At 41.5% G+C, this 16,996-nt stretch overlaps 1 long non-coding RNA gene across 1 annotated transcript in view; it reads left to right on the top strand.

Moving 5' to 3' along the window:
• The window catches only part of lncRNA:CR46482 (long non-coding RNA:CR46482), a 60,080-nt gene extending 43,373 nt beyond the window's left edge, over nt 1-16,707 (top strand). Inside the window, exon 2 of the long non-coding RNA NR_167870.1 lies at nt 14,012-16,707. This is a non-coding gene — a long non-coding RNA (long non-coding RNA:CR46482). The remainder of the gene's footprint in view (nt 1-14,011) is intronic.
• The last annotated feature ends 289 nt before the right edge of the window (nt 16,708-16,996 follow it).

The following is a 16,996-nucleotide window of genomic DNA, read 5'->3' as shown; positions in this document are numbered from 1 at the left end:
ACACTTCCGGTATTATTTGCAGGGACGTAAATTTGTAGTATATACTGACTGTAATTCTTTAAAGGCCAGCCGTACAAAACAAGATTTAACACCGAGGGTGCATAGATGGTGGGCGTTTTTACAGGCATTTGATTTCGAAATAGAGTATAGAAAAGGCGAGCGAATGGCGCATGTGGATTTTCTCTCTCGAAATCCAGTGCTTGAACAACAGAAAGGTATGAATAAGATTTCAGAGTTAAGAATCAATTTGACCGAGGTATCTGATAACTGGTTGGTTTCAGAACAACAGCGAGATACTGAGATACAAGATATAATTGTAAAGTTAAAAAATAATGAGTTCCCAGGAAATCTGGATAAAACATATGAATTGCGAAAGGGAATACTTCATAGAAAAATTCAGCGAAATAGTAAGACCAAATGTTTGCCGGTAATACCAAGGGGTTTTCGATGGGCCGTCATAAATCACGTCCATGAATCCATTATGCATCTTGGATGGGAAAAGACGCTGGACAAAGTCTATTGTTATTACTGGTTGGAAAATATGCCTACATATGTGCGTAGATTCGTAGAAAATTGCATTACATGTAAAGTTTCTAAGCCACTAGCGGGAAAAGTGCATACATATACATATTGACATCACAGGCAAATTGAGTGGCAAAAATGATTTGAAGGAATATGTCATCGTCCTTATAGATGCCTTCACCAAGTTTGTTTATTTTCATCACACACTAAATGTAGATTCTGATAGCTGCATTAAGGCTGTAAAATCAGCCGTGTCCTTGTTTGGTTTACCAAACTCGAATTATAGCAGATCAAGGACGTAGTTTCGCAAGTAAAAGCTTTCGCGATTTTTGCTCCTCTGAAAAAATTAATCTACATTTAATTGCTACGGGTGCAAGTAGAGCAAACGGTCAGGTCATGAGTACCCTGAAAGGTATGCTAACGGCTGTCGAGTCTAGTCAGAGATCATGGCAGGATGCGTTGGCTGAAGTGCAGCTAGCAATGAATTGCACGACTAATCGTGTGACTAAGTTCAGCCCTTTGGAATTATTGATTGGTAAAGAAGCTCGACCTTTTGGCTTGTTGCCGCTAAACGAAGATAACGATGATGAGGTAGACAAAGAAAATTTGAGAAAGGAGGCTAAAAAGAACATGAAAACTCAAGCAGAATACGACAAAAAAAGGTTTGATAAAAATAAGGCTAAGATAGTACATTTCAAAGTGGGTGATCACGTTTTGCTCAAAAACGAAGAACGTCATCAAATTAAACTCGATCCTAAATTTAAAGGGCCATTTGAGATAATTGAAGTATTGGATGGAGATAGATATACGCTAAAATCTTTAACATGTAAACGAACATATAAGTATTCTCATGAATGTTTAAGAGCAATTCCAAATAATCAGATACACGATGAGTTATGTAAAGACAGGGACAGCACGATGGGAGTTGTGCCTGTTGCCCAATAGAGAAACTGAAGACCGCACCATAGCAGAAGAGACTTGTTATGGCGGGGGTCATTTGTGTAAAAGGAACTACACAAAATATAAGTTCAGTTTGTGCAAAAGGAACTACACAAAATATAATTCAGTTTGTGTAAAAGAACCTACACAAAATATAAGTTCAGTTTGTGTAAAAGGAACTACACAAAATATAAGTTCAGTTTGTGTAAAAGGAACTACACAAAATATAAGTTCAGTATGTGTAAAAGGAACTACACAAAATGTAAGTTAATTATGTGTAAAAGGAACTACACTAAAGATAAGTTTATTATGTGTAAAAGGAACTACACTAAAGATAAGTTTGTTATTTGTAAAAGGAACTACAAAATTTGTTTGATTTAAAAGATTAAGAGAAAAATGTGTTAAAGGAATTACACGAATGGTATGATTTATTAAATTTAAGCTATGTTACGAAAATTTAAATAATTGAGTCATGTTATGATAAGGATAAAATTTGAATCAGAAATAGAATAAATGGAAAACATTCTTATGGATATGGATACATATCCAGAGAGCCTTGGAATCCTGAAGCATTACCACTTATGTGGTAGATTTAAGACAACACACGAGGACGTGTATCATGTCAGGAAGGCCGTGTCGCATTACGGATGTATTCTGACCACTGTACGTGTCTGTCATATTATTAACATGGTTTGACCACTGTGCTTGCAAGACGCAGCTGGGCAATGAGTTCGGTATATTGAGAGGTCAATCTTAGAATTAGTACCGTTACGAGTGAGGCGACGGCGTTGTCGCGCTGTCGCCTAGTGTAGTCCAGCTAGCGTGTGTAAAGGATAGATCGATGCGTAGAAAATACGATCAGTTGCATACAGACGTTCGCGCACGCCGGTTGGAATTTGCTTCACTCAAATAGTTTAATTGCCAACATGGGAGATCAGGCTCAAGAAAATGTCAACGCTGCGACATATACTTGTCAGATCTCCCACAAGTTAAGCTAAATTAGAATCGTAAAAATTTATAAGTAAATATTTTTAGGTAAATTTAACACAAATATGAAAAACTATTCTAAAGATACTTAAGACTGGACACGATCATTCGTGTTGCGTCTGCTTCAGGTTCGCAGCATACGCAGCGACAAGGCCAGCAGCCTGGGGCTCGTGTTGTGCAAAAATATTCTTGGAATGCGCACGGATGAAGAAGACACCAAGTTGACTTGTGCAGCAGAAGAGGACAAGCCTAGCTTTCCGCTGCACGCGGTGGGTGCTCCTGATGCAAGCAGTTGTAAATCTTTCTGCGATCGATGAAGCCACTGTAAGTTTCACGCGTTGTCAAAAGTTTGGCGAAAAACAATACAGACCGCCTTGGCGACGCAGCCACTAAGACTTCTATCTCCAAATGTGGGACCGGCAGCGACGCAGTTAAAGGAAACTATCACTTGGCAGTATTTGCCTTGAAAAACTATTATCCAAACCACACGATGCTCGTGGATTTTTAATCATGGATTTTGCATAAAGTTAAACTGCACTCGATCACGCCTTCACGAAAAGAGAACGGAAGTATGCAAATCATATGTGACCGTAGCTTGCTATAATCCTACTCGGGAAATTTGTGGTATTTTTATAGGGCAATATTCAATTTTGCTAGGATTTGAATTTGGCTAAAATGGTTCGTTACCAAATAAGTGCGGTAGCACATATAAGGTTGCCATTTGGCTCGACTCCCACAACCACAGATTTGATTTTTAGTCCCTGTGACTAACAATAAAAACTGAAAAAGGAGTCAAAAGCAATTACCAAATGTCCTCCCAAATCTACCAATTTCCTTGCCGTTCATGTCCTCTAAGAGATATATTGATTGACCAATCCTTTCTTTGACTCGGGCCTTAACACCGACAGGAGCGAGTTTCGCGTTAAAATTATTCGCTGCATTACTTAAAACGAAATTTCTTTTAACAACTTCTTGACCAACCTCAAAAGATCGAGGTCGTGCTCGGAGATTGTAAGACTTTTGGTTTGTCTCATAAGCCTTATTCAAATGTTTGGCAATGTTGGAGCGAATTCTTTGAAATTCGTCAGTTCTTGATAATTTTACGTCACCTTCTGTGAGTAAATTAAGTTTGCGCAACAGTTTGTAGTCATTACCGTGGGATATCATGTGTTTACCGAAAACAACCTGATAAGGCGATATACCAATAGATTGGTGAATCGAGTTACGAAGAGAACAGTTGATGCTACTGAGGAACACGTCCCATTCGCGATGGTCAGAGCGAATGTAAGCTCTTAAAGCAGCGTTTATAGAACGGTTAACTCTCTCAGCTCCGTTGGATAGTGGAGCATATGCACCAGTAAACATATGACGAACGCCATATTTCGAAAGAATGTCAGAGAAATCACGGCTTTTAAAATGAGTTCCGTTGTCACTCACGACTGTTTCGGGTACACCCAAAGCATGAAAATATTTCATCCCGCAATATACTGATGATCACTTTATTGTTGAACTTTTTCACAGCTTTTAAAAAGGTAAATTTGGAAAAGTGATTCAGAATAATCAGTATACCAATGTTGCCGGATTTCGATCTGGGAAATGGGCCGATAAAATCAAGATAAAGTCTTTGAAAAATTGTATCGCTTTGCACTTGTGCTCCCATTGGTGGTTTTAAAGAACGATTGGGATATTTAGTGGTCTGACACGTCTCGCAATTTCGAATGTAATCACGAACGTTGATAACCATGTTTGGCCAGTAAAAACGCCGTCTAATACGCTCTAAGCATTTAGCCATTCCACAATGTGCAGATGTTGGTTGATCATGAGCCGAACTCATTACGCTATGACGCAACGACTCAGGTACAAGCAATTTCCAGCAATCGTCTGGTGAAACGTCAGTACAATTGGGGAATGTTGCCCGATGATAAATATAGTCATCACTGACTTGAAAATCAGGTAATTTTTGAGACACTAATTTATCTCTGAGAGCAGAGTACTTTTCCGATTGAAATGCACTGGAAGATAAATCAATTTCGGAATGGACTTCAAGGTCTATTGCAGCAATATCGTAAACATCCTCGAACGATCGAGACAAAGCATCCGCAACCACAGTTTCTGTTCTGTTTCTTGCGATGCTCGATTTCGAAGGAATAACCCTGAAGTTTGATAGCCCATCTTGCCAATCTCCCGCTTAAATCTGATTGGTTCATTAGCCATCGAAGACTTGAGTGGTCGGTGACTACTTTGAAGCTATGACCGTCGATGTACATTCTGAACTTCTTAATTGCCAGAACTACAGCCATGCATTCGAGTTCTGTAACTGTATAATTATGTTGGGCTTTATTCAGCTTCTTAGACATGAATGCTATCGGACGTTCACAACCGGAATCATCACATTGAGCTAGAACTGCACCCACTCCATGTAGTGAAGCATCACACTGCTGCAATAAATGGTTTGTCATCAAAAGCTTCTTGAGCAAGATCGTTCCAACTGAAGGATTTGCCACGTAACAACTCTCTCACTGCAGCGATTTTGTTCAGATTTACTTGTAGTGTGCCTTCGCCCACCAGGTAACCGAGATAGTCTACTGTTTTCAGGCAGAACTGACTTTTCTGGACATTAATTGTCAATCCAGCTTTACGCAATTGGGTGGCTACTTCGGACAAATGCAAAAGATGGTCTTCGAAATTGTTTGACAAAACCAGCAAATCGTCGAGGTAGACTAATACATGCGATTTTAATTGATAGGGTATAACGAAATCCATCAAACGGCACATGGTTTGTGGAGCGTTTGACAATCCAAAAGGCATTCTCTTGAACTGATAAAGGGGCCTATTTGGAACGGTGAAAGCAGTCTTGGCACGGGATTCTTGATCTAAACAGATCTGCCAAAAGGCATCTTTGAGGTCAATTTTGGAAATGCAATGTACCGATGGAAGACGACTTAGCAGTCCATCCATAATTGGGATTGGGTAAGCGTCCTTTACTGTGACTGCATTTAATTTTCTTGCATCGAGACAAAATCGCACCTTGCCTGGTTTGATATGCAATGTAACCACTGGAGATGACCAAGGCATGAAGGTGCCTCTTCAATGACATCCATCTTAAACATGCGATCGATTTCTATGCACAAAAGTTTTTCTTTAGCAGGCGAAAGTGGATAAAATCGTTGTTTGATTGGTTTCGCATTGGATGTATCGATATTGTGCTCTATCAGGTTAGTCAATCCTAAGCCCTCGTTCACGAACGATGGGAAAAAGTCTATTACTTTCTGCAATTTTAATTTTTGTGAATCAGACAATCGTACGCGAGTAGAGTCTTCGGGTTCAAAGTTGATTTCGTTGATCAAAACTGTTTGCTTAATAGAAATTCCAAACGTATACCAGAAATCCATTCCGCTTTGCTTTATGGAAGGGACTATTAAGAATTCGAAGTTATTATCAACAAAGTTGTAAATCAAGGGAATTTGTATAGTGCCTGCAACATTTTGCGTTTGGCCATCAGCAGTTCGCACAACCGATTTAAATTTATTAAATGGCTTGCTTGATATTAATTGTTGTGCTAGCTCACCACCTATAACGTTTTTGTTGGCGCCACTGTCTAGGAGAGCTAAATGCGATTGACCAAATATGTCAATGTGTGTGAAAGGTCGAATATCGTTCTTATTTTGAACAATTGATGAAATCGTAAAACGGTTGAATGATCGTTTACGAATCCAAAACTTACGAATTCGCCGTGATGATCGGTGTTTTCGATTATGAAGTGAATTTTCCCCAAATATTTGCAATTTACGATTTGCATACTCCAGCACTTGCAAATGATATGGATTAAAAGTTTGGGATAATGTTACGTCAGGTTGAGTTGAGGGCAGAATGGAATGAACATCATTTGCCACAGAATTTGGTTCAGTTTGTATTTTCAAGGCTAACGGCGGACATTCGTTTTATTCGCATAACGAATGCCCTGCTGAGAGTTTTCCGATGTCGATTTACATTTTGCGCAGTTGGGTTTATACACCTCCGGTGTTCCGCAACCATAACAAAAAATACGGCGTGTCTTAAGGCAATTCTGGTAACCGTGACCTGATTCATCGCAGTTCCAGCACTTAATTTTCTCAGAAGTCCTAACGACTCAAATCTCGTCCTCGACATCCTGTTCTTCCTCAGACTGATCTTCGGAATCATCTTCATGCAGGATTGCGTTAACAAAACGCTTGCTTGTGTTCGGACGTTGGATTGGCTTTGTCCGGGTGCTTCGAAAGAAATCTTCGTGACGATGACATTCCCTACGCAATGTTGCTAAGTTTGGGGTGTCTATGTGCAGTAATTCGTGCTTGATCTCCGGTTTGAGATTATGACGAACTTCTACAGTAATCTCACTGTCCTGCATTGGTTCACTAAGGGAATCTGCAATGGAAAGCATTGCATCCAAAAAATCATCAAAATTTTCTGTGCTACCCTGTTTACGGCGACGCATAGCAATTTTAATTTCACGATCAGATCTCTGATCTTGATATCTTTCCTTTAAACGCCTGCATAACACGTTCCAATTCATGTTATCCACCGATCTGTGAACACGCCAATAAAATGCTAAGGCCGGTCCTGCAAACAGTAAATTAGCGAAATGGGAAAAAAGTTCGAAGTTTCCGTTCAGGCTTTGCGAAGTGAGACAATTTACGCGGTAAATAAAATCCTCAATGGCAATGTCGTTGGCTGAACCGCTGAATTTAATACGCCAATTTGATATAATATTGGAAATCCTATCAGGTCTATCCAAAGAAAGATCACTTCGATCGCTACGAAAGTCTGGTGAAGTCCTAACATGTGAATTGTTATTTCTTTCTGAGTTTATTTCGGGAGCTTCTCGACCGAAATTATTTTGTATGTCTTGCTGCAGCTCACTCTGTCCATTATTTACAAATGTGGATTTATTCAATTGAGTGAACGCCATAGTGATTTGTTCTGTCACTGATTGTAGCATGCTTGCTTGAAAGGCCTGCATTGAACTTTGGACTATTTGCTGAACACGGTCTTCTGTCACAACTCTGGAATCTGAACTATCCCCGCTACAAATTTCCTGTTGGGAATTTGGATCAGACTTCTCATGTTGTTTGGCTGTATTCCAAGAACCTGAACGGGTCATCATCCTGTTACCTTGAGATTTAGTTGACAAAGAGATCCTAACTCGGATTGAGATCATGGCCTGACACATATGGGGCATTTGTCATGGTTCTTAAGGTAATTGTCAAGGCAATGTTTGTGAAAAGAATGTTTACAACGGGTTTCAACCAAATCCAGATTACGTACTGGCCCGTTGCAGATGGTGCATGTCACCGACGCATCCGTATCTACGTCAACTAAATTTTCATTACTTCGCATCATCATTTTCGAAGCTTCTAGAAGAATATATAAAGTCTAACAATTCCTCTCGTTAGAACAAGAAAAATAAGCGGTAAGATCCAACGATCAAAGATAAGCGAAAAAAGATAATGAGTACGCGCTAAGATCCAACGCTAAGCGACAAAAAGATAAAAGTTAAGCGACCAAAAATAATACCTGCGGGTCTTACCCTGAGTAGCAAAGCAGTAGGTTGTATAATTTAACAGGTACGAAAAGCTAACGGGGTGTGTAAGTTAACTAAGTTAACCGGACTGATCGTCCGCACACCAGCACCGGTCAAATTGCTGACCAAGCATTTGGCCGGAAGCTCATGCATAGCCGGCAGAAGCTCTGCGCATTGGCAGAGGCCGCTATGATGTTTTTCCCTTTGTTAGCTTATAGTCAGTTCGTTTTGGATATTCAAAGAATAAAGAGCAATCGCTCATAAAGCTTACTCCGGCAACTGTCGTTATCATTATAAATTACCATAGCTATCTGAGTCCCTAGGCCAGAAGCCAAAAGGAAGACAGTCATCTTCCCAACATAATCAGCGTAACTCTTCAAGTGAACTTACTACCTCCTACTCCCGTACGAGGAGCACCTGAAGATAATCAGCCAACCGACAACATACCAGTGACAGCGGCGAGAGATCCCCTCTACGGCTCTTCACACTTACCTTGACCACCAGTGACCCAGTGACTGCGGCGAGGGATCCCCTCTGCAGCACCCCACACTTATATTAATTGGCACCCAACTCCAGGAACCCACACCACTACCCTGAATCATGTAAGTGGGATTCTCAACTTAAACACTACTCCAAACTGCGTCTAGAATTTTAAAATATTTAAAATATTTGTGCGAGTTACATAAATAAATTAAGAAAATCGGCATTTCCACTACAATAAACGTTTATATGTGTTGCGAATTAAAATTATGTTACTGTTATGAAGTTTAAATATCGAATTTTGATTTGTGGTTGACTTTGCAATCCATATTGTGTGCATTTCGTTCCGCCTTCGCACATCCGCGGGACACTGTCGTTTCATTCGAAATTTAATTCGCTACATTGGCTTCACAGCCCTTTCAAGCTTTGTTGTTTTTGACCCACTCCACTTCGCTACCCGATACTGGCGCATGCATTGCTGTGACAATTTTGTGCCTTTTATTTATCTCTTTGTCTTTGCTGTGGCAATTTTTGTCTTTGTATATTTGTTTGCCTTATTGGAGACCCGCTCCCCGCAGGCCCTTCACCTTATCGTTACTTAGCTAGGCAGTGGCTCTGCTCGTTGAGTCTTCGTCCAATGCCTTCAAAGCGGCGACTCAGCCCCCGCGACCCCCTTGCCGTACTGTTTGGCCCCACGGGCACAACGGCCTGAGTATTCACATACATAGCTACCCATGAGCGAGTCATTCCGACAATATAGGAATTCTAAAAAGTGCGCTAGCGACTCAGAGTCCGAAAGCGACGATTCGACAGAAAACTCTGTACGTAAAAACACCCCAACTAACGCATTCACTGCATATAAAATGTCTCTCGAAACGGAACAAATTAAAGCTCTCATAAGGGCATTACAAGAGCAAGCCTTAGAGAGTCAACGCAGGGAGGCTGACTTGCGTAAAACAATTCAAGATCTGGCCGGCCAGGTCGCGGCCATACAGATTGCCCCTGCCCGGGCAGAAGCTCCCCCAATCAAGGTTTACAGACCAGTAGAAATCACCGGACTGGTCCCTTGTGGGGAAACATTGGATGCCGTTAAATGTCTTCCAGACTTTATGGGGACACAGGAGACATACGTCTCCTGGCGGCAAGCGGCAAATGCCGCTTACCATATGTTCAGGAAATATGAGGATAGTTCGCGGCACTATCAAGCTGTGGTCATCATCAGGAGCAAAGTTAAAGGCCCTGCTGATGCAGTTCTGTCGTCCTTTGGGACTATACTGAATTTCGATGCGATCATAAGTCGCCTCGATTTCACGTATAGTGACAAACGCCCGATACACGTTATCGAGCAGGAGCTAGGCACCCTCAGACAGGGAAGCCTGACGCTCCTCCAGTATTATGATGAGGTCGAGAAAAAACTCACCTTACTCACCAATAAGGCGACTATGTCTTATGAAGCGTCGGCAGCAACGGTGCTGTGTGAGAAGTTCCGAGATGATGCTTTGAGAGTTTTTGTCTCGGGGCTCAGGCGCAACCTCACAGACGTGCTATTCGCGGCAAAGCCTAAGGACATGCCGTCAGCGCTCGCCCTGGCGCAAGAAGTAGAGTCCAATCATGAGCGGTACACTTTTGCAACTTCATTTGCACGAAGCCAAGAGGATAGGGACCACAAGCAATATCCCAAAGTGCAGGAGCGCCAACGGGCCCCCCCACAAGCCGGCTCGCAGGGAAGTGCTGGGAAGAACCCGCACTTTACTAAGCAGCATAGAGCACAGGTGCACTCCGCTCCACGTAGCGACCGAATGGCCCGAGAGAACACGCCAGAACCCATGGACGTTGACCCGTCGTTGTCCAGGATGCAGCCATCTCACGCCCCGGCTTACCCGAAATCGAAGCCGGCCGCGTCTGGCCGTTCGGTCCCACCAAAAAGGCAAAGGGTCAACCATGTTGCCCAGGCCTCTGATGATTCGGACAAGGTTTATAACACCGCAGCCTCCAGTGCAGCAGCTAAAGTCGACGACGATTCCATCCTAGAGTATGACTCGGATACCATTAATTTTTTAGGGGAAAGTCCCTGCTACCCGTCATCAGACGAAGAGTAGCGGGGATCGACATGAAACTACTGGTTGATACGGGCGCGGCAAAAAATTTTATCCGACCATTTAAGGCGTCCGCCCGGTGCAGTCCCCATTTACAATCCATTCGATTCATGGTGTGACTACAATAACTAAGAAATGTTTTGTGTCCATTTTTAATCTTAAAGCTACCTTTTTTTTATTACCAGACTTGACCTCCTTTGACGCGATTGTTGGCCTAGACCTGTTAAAACAGGCCGGCGCGTCGCTTTGCCTAGCTTCCGGCAAGCTCAAATGGGGCTCCGGAGCAGAGCAAATTGACTTTCATACTTGCCCCGATGTCAATTTCACCAAAGTAGATTGCTCGGACGCACCGCCCTTAATTAAGGGTGCTTTTTTAAAAATGCTCGGGAATAGGAAAAAAGCTTTTGCTGATCCTAATGAGGCTCTTCCTTACAATACGTCGGTGGTAGCCACCATCCGGACGGTTGATGAGGAGCCCATTTATGCCAAGTTATACCCATATCCCATGGGAGCAGCTGACTTCGTCAACGGCGAAATTCAGGAACTGCTTAAAAATGGCATAATCCAAAAGTCAAAGTCCCCCTACAATAACCCAATATGGGTCGTAGACAAAAAGGGCACTGACGATGCGGGCAATAAAAAAATGCGCTTGGTGCTGGACTTTCGAAAACTTAACGAAAGGACGGTACCAGACAGATACCCCATGCCAAATATCTCTATGATATTGGGGAATCTCGGCAAGGCCAAATACTTCACGACCCTCGATCTGAAGTCTGGCTACCACCAAATCACGCTCGCAGAACGCGACCGTGAAAAGACATCGTTCGCAGTAAACGGAGGGAAGTATGAGTTCCGAAGGCTGCCATTCGGACTCAGGAATGCTGCAAGCATCTTCCAAAGAACAATTGACGATATTCTGCGAGAGCAGATCGGAAAGTTCTGCTACGTTTACGTCGATGACGTCATCATCTTTTCGGAAGATGAAAACGCCCATGTCAAGCATGTAGATTGGGTTCTGAAGAGCCTGTACGATGCTAACATGAGAATATCGGCGGAAAAGTCACGTTTTTTTAAGAAAAGCGTGAGCTTCCTGGGGTTCATCGTCACCAACAATGGGGCGGCGACTGACCCAGAAAAGGTTAAGGCCATAAAGGAATTTCCGGAACCCAAAAACGTATTTGAGGTAAGGTCATTCTTGGGCTTAGCCAGCTATTATCGTTGCTTTATCAAAGACTTCGCATCAATAGCTAGGCCCATTTCAGACATATTGAAGGGCGAGAACGGTAGTGTTAGCCGACACAGGTCCAGGAGTATCCAGGTAGAATTTTCCGAAGCGCAACAACGTGCCTTCGAAAAGCTACGCAATATCCTGGCGTCTGAGGACGTCATCCTGAGATACCCTGATTACAAAAAAGCGTTTGATCTAACGACAGACGCTTCGGCCTACGGCATTGGCGCAGTGCTGTCCCAAGAGGGACGTCCCATTACAATGATCTCAAGGACATTGTCTGACAGAGAGGTTAACTATGCTACCAACGAAAGGGAGCTGTTAGCCATAGTCTGGGCACTGGCTAAGTTGCGGCACTACCTGTATGCGGTTAAAGAGATAAACATCTTTACCGATCACCAACCTCTGACGTTCGCGGTATCGGAGTCCAATCCGAACGCCAAAATTAAGAGATGGAAAGCACGCATCGACGAGTCCGGCGCACGAATTTTTTACAAGCCTGGGAAAAACAACCTCGTTGCAGATGCCCTCTCGAGACAACAACTCAACGTTGTTGAAGAGCAAGAACCGGAGTCGTGCGCGGCCACGATTCACAGCGAACTTTCGCTTACGCACACGATCGAGTCCACGGACAAACCCGTGAATTGCTTCCAGAACCAGATAATTTTGGAAGAGGCGCGCTCCCATTGGAAACGCACTTTTATATTATTTGGGAATAAGAGGCGGCACTCGATCAATTTCTCGTGCAAACAAGCTTTGCTGGAGGAACTCGCCAACATCATTATCCCTAATGGTGTAAACGCCTTCCACTGTGATCTTCACACGCTGGCGCTAATCCAGGACGACGTAGTTCGACAATTTCCAGCCACGAAATTCTGGCATTGTAAGAATAGGGTCACCGACATCTTCGCGATGCAGGAGAGAAAAGAAATCCTCACCGTCGAGCACAACAGAGCTCACAGGTCGGCCCAAGAAAACGTGAAACAAGTACTCTCCGAGTACTACTTCCCGAAAATGACCAAATTGGCGAGCGAAATAGCAGCCAATTGCAAAACTTGCGCAAAGGCGAAGTATGACAGACATCCGAAGAAGCAGGAGCTCGGTGAGACACCAGTCCCGACCCACGTAGGAGAAATATTGCACATCGATATTTTCTCAACGGATAAAAAATACTTTCTCACCTGTGTTGACAAGTTTTCTAAATTCGCCATGGTACAGCCGATTCTGTCTAGAACCATAGAGGATTTGAAAGCACCCCTTTTACAACTTATGAATGTTTTCCCCAAAGCCAAAACCATCTACTGCGACAATGAACCATCATTGAAATCGCAGACAATAGTGGCTATGCTGGAAAACCATTTTGGCGTCAGCATTTCGAATGCACCGCCCCTACATAGCGTCTCAAACGGACAGGTGGAACGATTCCACAGCACGTTAATTGAGCTCGCCAGATGCCTAAAAATCGACAAAGGCATAAGTGACACAGTGGAATTGGTCTTGCTGGCCACAGCCAGATATAACGAGTCCATCCACTCTGTCATCAATAAAAAACCGGCCGAAGTCATGCGGGCAGATCCGGACGATCCACATACCGATGTCCAAGAAAAAATCAAAAACGCCCAGATTTTGACAAGAAAACGAGAGAACGCTTCTCGGCAGAACAGAGTGTTCCAGGTCGGCGACAAAGTCCTAGTAAAGTCAAACAGACGATTAGGCAACAAACTTACTCCTTTATGTGAGGAGAAGACCATCGAGGCAGACTTGGGGACCACAGTCCTTATTAAAGGGAGGGTGGTCCATAAAGACAACCTCAAGTGACCCAAGCAGAGCCTAGCCGCGGCTCCCTCGGAGGCACACTTTTATTCTTCCAATTTGTAGCCACTCGGCATAAGTTTTTTCATTGTTTTTATAGCCGCTTGGCATAAGTTTTTTATTTTTAGCCACTTGGCATATTTTTTATATATTTTCGCTATTATTGGTGGTGGGCAACTCCATTCCGAACAAGTAATAATTTATCACACACGTTACAGGTCGCTCCCAACCCTTCTTCTTTGTTTCCTGGCCACGACATCGGCCCACATTACTGACTATTCCCGAGCGAATTACATTCCCGTTGTAAAATCCCAAATAAGAAGACTTTACTCGTTGAGTTTTTGTAAGAAAACTGATTTTATTTGGAAATATCTTCGGTTTAAATAGGTGACATGAGAATCGCATCTTAAAGTAAATGGCCTACGCAGAGGCCTAAGTAAATAGTCCCCGCCTTATCGAGGTCCCACGCTCGGGCACATCTGCCTATCTTGAGCGGCGAGGACCTTATCTGTGGTCTCCCACTAAGGGACTATTTTAGGAGGCGGGGAACGATCTCAAGTGACTGACTCATGTAGTGTGCACTTAAATTACATGTTTTTGAGCAATGCACCCATGTCGCCTTAGATAACAAAATCCTAAATATAATTTATCGCTCTCGATTCATTTACATAAGATATGAACGGAGCCCAAAATTGTAAGTCTTTAAATATATTCGTGTTCATGTGTGAACATTCTGCCAAAGGGCCAGCAAGCTGAGATGTACATTAGTATATTAGTTGCATTTATAACAGTAGTGGACTGTATTTATTTGATATATGTTCATTTATTTTGCAACTAAGATTTCAATGGGCCTAGTTTTTCTGGCTTTTAATTTTATTGGATTACAATTATGGTTTATATTATTTTTAATTCAACAATTTGTACTCAATTAACTTATTTTAAACATTTTGCTTTTTCTATGTAGAAGTACATTTTCTATTAAACAACGATATAGTGGACTGTATATTTTTATTTGTTATATTATTTTATTGTTTATTTACTATTGATATTTATAGTACTGGCAACGGACCTGCAAAGGTTATTGCTTGCATTCTTTGTTGCACAGCACATTTCCGTATGAAATATATTATTAATACTATCATTAGTATTAAAGCAATAATTAATCCAGCATGTCCGGAAATATGATGGAAATGTAAATCTTTCAATTTTTGATGGTTCTCTTTCATAAATTTAATTTCATTATTCAATCGTTCAAATTCCTCAGTATGATTTAATATTGATAGTTTCAGCGGATCCCAAATAATCTTCGGCGCTTCACTAACTTCTCCTATATAAGGTGTTGATAATAATTCTTCACTTTCGGACTGAATGTTATGGTGGGCAACTAGAATTTTATCGTCGGTTCTTGCCGTACAATATGGCGCAATGCTTAAAACTCCTTGCTGAGGCAAATCAAACAATTCAATTTGAGAGCCAGTACATTGCAGACGGACTTTTGAATTCGCAGGAACCTTAAACAACCAACTACTTTTCTTTTCTAACTCTACCCAGTAACTTTTAGAGTCGACTACTGTTTTATAGATGCAGTTCGCCGCTTTATCTGGCTTTAGAGGCTGAATCTCACATGCATTATCATTCGCTGAATTCCAGGGCCAACTTCCTTTGCATATTCTCTTATTTAGTTGCCATTTCTGACATTGATTTAATGTGGCTTCCGTCATTATGTGATAGGAATCTATCTCAAAATTATAAATTAAATATTCGGACGTTGTATGCACCATTATTATCCGATCTTCATTTCGAATTGGCACCGGAATAAGCCTGAACAATTTGGATGGATGCCTGCTAAACAGAGGCACTTTTGCACTAATGATCAATTTATCGTCGATGAATAAACCCCTGGCTGTTAACAGTGTATACACCTCCTTAAGTTCCGTACCTGACCGTTTTCCTGGAATTACTAGGTTCTCCGAAAGACTCTGCTGAATTTTGGCAATTTCTTTTTTAAGCTGATTTGGCCTGAGAATATTTGTATTTAGCCTACCGTGATTAATATCAATCAACAGGCTTATAATGCCTGCTTGAATTTTTTCGCCTTCTTCAATCAATGAGTGTAGCTGTTTCGTAATCATAAAGAATTTTATTGATTCCTTATAAACATAATAATTTTCTTTAAGAACTTCTGTCATGTTCTCAATTCTTATTTGCATACTTCTAAAATTGGAGTTAACATCTTCTGTTGTTCTCTTTAATAGATTAGAAGTTGAATCAACCACAGATGTTTGTTTTTGAATTAGTTTATCAAGGTTGTTCTGGTTATCTAACAAATTCTTCATATTTTCTTCTAATTGCTCTCTATCATCTTCATCCATTATACCAAATAAAATATGATACAAGGAACCCATAAATTCGAAAGGAGCACGCTTGCTTCTAGATCTAGACTGTATCATAAACAATTTATTGTTTTCTTCAAGTTCCGATAACTGACTTTGCATATTATCTAAGACTAGACTACATTGCTCTTCAAAGCTATGAAGTCTTTCGCAAACTTTCCTCATACTTTGTATAAGCGCATTACCCTTTGTTAACATTTTAAAATATGGATCCATTTTATAATAGATAACCAAATTCCAAGAAGTACTCACAATCTCAACATCTCCTAGCGGGTCTAGATATATTGCTGAGGTTTTATTTATTTTGTCTATAGAATATCTTGGTGCTATATCTTTAGGTAATGCGCTAGAAACTTGACAACTTAACACAAACAACAACATTGCCATAATGATTCCGATCTTGGACATTCCCGATGTCGCTCTAGTTCGTCTTTTTGGCTCTTGGTCAGCCTCATTTTTGTCAACAGACTTTATTCCTTCCAAGGGACAAATTTTAGTAATGGGTCTAGTGATATATCCTTCCTGCATCTTTACTTTAGCCACTCGGACCTTATCATCATTCCCCTTATGCACCTTTTCCACCTTTCCTAAAGGCCATCTTGCAGGATGACAATTCTCATCCTTTAATAAAACTATTTGCCCTTCTTCTATATTAGGAATTTCCTTTTTCCATTTATTCCTTTGCTGGAGCGTATGCAAATATTCACTTTTCCACTTAACCCAGAAATCTTTCTTCATTTTTTGGATAAGTCTCCACCTATCCAAATTTCCGATTTTTTCATCTTCCATTGGTTCGACTATTTCTAAAGGTGGTCTTCCAATTAAAAAATGACCTGGTGTTAAAACTTCTTGTTGGTCCTTCTCACTAACTATAGTGTATAATGGCCTTGAATTTAAGCATGCTTCTATTTGACATAAAAGAGTTGACATTTCTTCGTAAGTCAAAATAGTGTCGCCGATTATACGCTTTAAATGGTAT

The sequence above is a fragment of the Drosophila melanogaster genome, chromosome 3L (genome assembly GCF_000001215.4).
Source record: "Drosophila melanogaster chromosome 3L".
NCBI classification, from domain to species: domain Eukaryota; kingdom Metazoa; phylum Arthropoda; class Insecta; order Diptera; family Drosophilidae; genus Drosophila; species Drosophila melanogaster.
Note: the sequence above shows the minus strand (reverse complement) of the source record. Positions and strands in the feature narration are given on the sequence as shown.